At 31.6% G+C, this 5,408-nt stretch overlaps 1 long non-coding RNA gene across 1 annotated transcript; it reads left to right on the top strand.

The window, feature by feature from the left end:
• On the top strand, positions 1-2,922 carry LOC125196122. The gene is made up of 3 exons (XR_007171834.1): positions 1-234; positions 393-444; positions 2,598-2,922. It is a non-coding gene; the product is annotated as an uncharacterized LOC125196122 (long non-coding RNA).
• Positions 2,923-5,408: the final 2,486 nt, after the last annotated feature.

Here is a 5,408-nt window from a genome sequence, read left to right as displayed (position 1 = left end):
AAGTAATATAATTCCTAAAATTGGGGAAAGTAGGGTCAAAATACCGGATTCCGATTCCTCAGCAAAACCCTGTTATTCTTTTTCCTAAACTTGGGGATTTTAAAAAAGACGGAAAAAAAGAACGGAAAAATCCCTCTCTTCTTCTGCTCTATTTATTCGCGTCTTCTCCATGTCATTCTGCTCATTTTTCAATCTGCAACTCTTCAGAATTTCGTTCCAATCCTTCATCAACAAGTAAGTTTCTATTTTCCGTCAAATTTGTTCATATTTTTATAGTTCTTTACATTATCTCCTGTGTTTTTTATTCTCTCTGATTTTGCAATTGGATTGATTTTCTCTCTTTGATGTGTTGCAAAGTGAGTGAATAATGATCAATGATTTTATATGTGTAGGTGGGTGCATCTAACAATTTTGGAATCATCCAGTTTTCCATCTCCATTTTAGGTATAATTTGTACTGAAAATCTCTTCTTTGATTTTAGCTCCACATGGAAAAAACGATTACTCTGCTCTTCTTTTATTTTTTTTCATTTACTTATTCTGCTACTTTTTCTGTACTTGTGTGTGTTTTAGGCTGTGCTCAAACAAAAAGTCATTTTATTTGATAATTTTGTTGGAGCTTTCCTCTAGTTTTAGTGTTTTTGTTGACCCGTTTGTTTGGGTGTCCACAAATTACTACAATTGGTTTCAGATATATGATACATCTATTTATTGCAATGATGGTGACAATAACTAGAAAGGTGTAACATTAACTTTCAATTAAATAAATTTATAGAAAACAAGTTTGGCAAAGACAATCACCTGCCTTGTTATTTGATTATATTAGGCAGAATAAACTGGAATTTATTTTGATATGACCTGATCATACTCTCTAAAGACTCTTGCAGTCTTATTAACTGTATGTATTTATATATATGCTATTGAGTTTTCTTGTTTAAGCTTTTATACCTTGGTTTTCTTTTAAGTTGGATTATGTTTGAGATCAATATTATATTTACTTTTACTTTCTCAGGGTGTCTTAGAAAGATGACAGAAACAGAATCAAATTCGAAGAAATTTCTTTTTCTTATAGCTTGTTTGCAATTGAAGCAAATGAATATGTTGAAGCTAATGATGCGTGTGATTGTTCCTATCACTATTAATCATCTTCGAAAATATTATTTAAAGGCCCCACGTTCTTTGAATGAGATTGACCGATCACGCTACATTCATAGATTGATCTATGAGAGTGATCGCACATGTTATGAAGAATTACGTATGGATAGATTTTCATTTAGAAAATTAGTTATCTTACTTGAAACGATTGGAAGACTAAGGCCTACTAGTAATCTAACTGTTGATGAGCAAGTTGCTATTTTCTTGTACATTCTAGCGCATCATCAAAAGAATCGTACAATGAAAACTAATTTCATGCGGTCAGGAGAAACAATTAGTAGGTATTTCAAGATTGTACTAAATGCCGTTCTTAGAATTCATGGTCATTTACTAAAAGCTCCTTCTCCTGTGACTGAGAATTCCACTGATGCGAAATGGAAATACTTTAAGGTATCCTAAAAACACCTTAGTTTATATTTATCTTATATTGAATTAAAATTGTAGAATTGCATAGGAGCTCTGGATGGTACCCATTTTGAAGTGAAAGTATCAAAGGTTGATAAACCTAGATATCGAAATAGAAAAGGTTATACTTCTACAAATGTTTTAGGAGTATGTTCACAAGATATGAAAATTATATATGTACTTGCGGGTTGGGAAGGCTCCGCGGCAGATGGTAGAGTTCTTCGAGATGCTTTAAGTAGAAGAAATGGATTACCAATACAGGATGGTAAGTAAACTATATGGTTTTAATAATTTCGTTAAATTGACATGAATACCATAATAAATAATTTTTTTTAAAATTAGGTTACTACTATTTAGTTGATGCGGACTACACGAACGGTAAAGGCTTTCTTGCCCCTTTTAGAGGTCAACGGTATCATCTTAGTGAATGGAGGAATGGACGTCAACCAACAACTCCAGAAGAATTTTTTAATATGAAGCACGCATCTGCTAGAAATGTTATTGAGAGGTGTTTTGGAATGCTAAAGATGCGTTGGAGAATCATTAGAAATTCGAATTTTTATCCAATCAAGCAACAAGGCAGAATTATTATGGCGTGTTTTCTTCTTCAAAATCACATTAGAGAAAATATGACTGTTGATCCCATTGAAAATGTCTATGGTGATAATTCTCAAAATGAAGAAGAGGTTAATGAATTAGATGGAGAGCCAATCACATCTGTTGAACCAACTCAAGAATGGACAGATTGGAGATACACTTTAGCTAACCAAATGTTTAATGATTGGATGCAAAGTAGACATGTTGCTTGATATTATTATGGTACCTTTTCAGAACTCTATTTGTCATGATGATCCTCTAGCTTTTTTATGTAATAGTTTAGGATGCTTATGACATTTTGAATTGCAATGCTTAATATTTTTTGTGATTCATATAAGTTTTCTATTATTAGATTCATGAAAGTTGTTGGTTTTTTAGCATTAACTCCATTATATTACCCGATAATGCTATAGTGATTTGTTGAGCTTTAATATTTTTCAGATGGCTTGTCGCGGCAAGGGAGCTAATCATGTATGGACTATTGAAGAAGATGCAAAACTTGTAGAAACAATTGTTGAGTTGAAGAGAAGTAGGAATTGGGATGGTGAAAGTGGAAGTGGGTTAAAAAAAGGTTATCAAAAGGAGTTGGAGAAGATATTGCAAGAAAAATTGCCAGGCCATGGTCTTAAAGAAAAACCACATATTGAATCTCGGTGTAAGTTATTGAAAAAACAATATCATGCTATCTACGATGTGCGTACCAATGGAGAACTAAGTGGATTTGGCTGGGATGATGAAAGAAAATGTGTTACTGCAAGTGCAGACGTGTGGGATGATTACTTAAAGGTAAAATAAATATATTCCTTATTCATTTTTTATTTATTCATTTGTTGCTTACATACTGCACATTGGTATCATGAAATTATGTTTTTGTATTTGTGTAGAGCCATCCAGATTGCACTTTCATGAGACATCATATCATGTCACCAGAAACTGAAGAAAAGATTCACTGATTCAACAATATTCAAATACCTTAATAGCCGTGAGAAGACATTATGCCAAGAGGTTGGACTTATCTTCATCACCAACCGAAGAACAAGAGGTCTCCTAGGAATGATGATATTCCACATTGTTTGATTCTTGTTGGCTTATTGATACAAAATCACTTGTATCTGTATGTCCAATCATAACTGCGCTAGCATCTCGTGATTCCCACTTTGAGGGTTCAGAATTATTGTTATGAAATACGAAAGGATCTGCAATTCCAGAGTTAGCAGACCTTGGCTTTCTGCTTTAAGTACTAGATTCCACTCCAGAATCAGCTCTGCTTACATGTGTTGCATGATTTGAATTACAAGATGTTCCAGTGCCTGAGAAGATTTAACTCTCCATTTTTGTGAAGACGCCTGAGTGGCTTCCACACTTGAGTAGGTAGACCTTGGCTGACCAGATATCATGTGTAGATCACACTGATCAAAGCTTTCATGAGAAGTACGTTCCATGCTACTATGCCCTCCCGAGAGATTGCTTCCATGAGAAATAAAACACCGGAGCAAGGAAACACCTATACAACAATTAAAAATCTATCAGATGACAGAAAAGAAGTCTTAGTTGTACATCTAAATAGCACTGACAAGTTCATCAACAAAATAACAGTAGTTGAAATTAGAACCAGGTAAGGAAAAGACACTTTATGACATACTACCACAGAGGGTATATCAAAATGGAAATATCAAATGTACCTGCACAAGGTACCTGAGAGAATTTTAATGACACTCAGAATGAGCTTTGTGAAAGATCGTGGAGCTTGTTGGCCACCAATGCTTCCTTTCATCCCAAGCAAATGGCACTGAAATTCATAATCCATTTTAGAGAAGGGAGTTCAGACAATGTAGTGAGGGGGGAAACCACCACATTAATTCACTTAAAAAAAGTTAAAACAAAAATAATACTCCCTCCGTCCCAGTTTTATAGTCACATTTTGCCATAAAAGTCCGTCCCACATTTATAGTCACATTTAGAATTTTCCATACTTGGACATAAAATTTTACCTCATTATTCACTAAAATTACACCCAAATGTCATTATCAACAAAATTTTGTACAACCAAAACAAGATTATATTAGCTATTTTGATGTGTTAATTAAATATTAAAATAATAAATATAGTTAGTTAACAAATTAAAAATAATTTAATAGTCTTTGGCCTCATTTTCAATTTTTTATTTTTATATTTGAATTATTTCTCTATTATTTTTCAAATTTGAATTAAAGTATGCATTAATTACATTTTATGGTTCAAAAAAATTTTAGAAATTATACACAAATACCATAATATAATGCACATTCCCTATACTATATGTATGTCTATACTTTTTAATTAAATGTATATATAAATTACTTTTTCCCTCAAATAAATCAATTTTTGGTTGTACAAAATTTGGTTGCATAGACTTATTGTAAAAATAAACCAAAACAAAAATTAAAAACCAAAAAGTCAACAAGGGACCCACCTTCAACCAACTCACTTAATTTATTACACATTCCTTTATCTCACTTCATTTATTACACACTCCATCATCTCACTTCATTAATTACACACTTCACCAATTCCTTAAAACTCGTGCCCTAACTAAATGTGACTATAAATGTGGGACGGATGGAGTATGTTTGAAGTATGACACAAGGAAAAGTACAGAACCTGATACCTGATTATCATTGCTGAGGAATGTGGCATAATTCAATCACAATTCACAAATCTAACATAATTTCTCTAAAAAAAATTTAGTACTCCCTCCGTCCACTAAAATAAGTAAAAACTTTAACACAGAAATACAAAAAAATTATGTTAAAAATAGAAAAAAAAGATAAAATAAATAAATAATAAAATAAAGTAATAGTGATTAAATGTTTTATTTTTATTTGTAAAAGTAGAAAATGACTCAACTTAATTGAAATATTCCAATAAATAATACTCTATTCAACTTAGTTGGGAGGGAGGAAGTACTAAACTACTTCATTAATTTTTAATCTTAGTTCTTGTAATTTTAATACTATAATAAAATAATTTTGTTACTTATAGTGGTATCAAATTTTACAAATTGAATGATAATTAAAAAAGATTTACTAAGAGAAAAGAAATGAGAAAAGGTAGTATGAGATTGTATAAGATAATGGTCTAACATAAGGTGTATAAATTTATGTTAATGATGATATGATAAGGAAAATGAATGAGTTGCTTTAAAATTGGGGTAAGGGATATGATAACATAAATAAATGTATGGTAGTGTATTAAATGAATAATCACTAACAT

Source organism: Salvia hispanica, chromosome 6 (genome assembly GCF_023119035.1).
Source record: "Salvia hispanica cultivar TCC Black 2014 chromosome 6, UniMelb_Shisp_WGS_1.0, whole genome shotgun sequence".
Classification (NCBI taxonomy): Eukaryota; Viridiplantae; Streptophyta; class Magnoliopsida; order Lamiales; family Lamiaceae; genus Salvia; species Salvia hispanica.
This window is presented reverse-complemented; position numbering and strand designations above follow the sequence as displayed.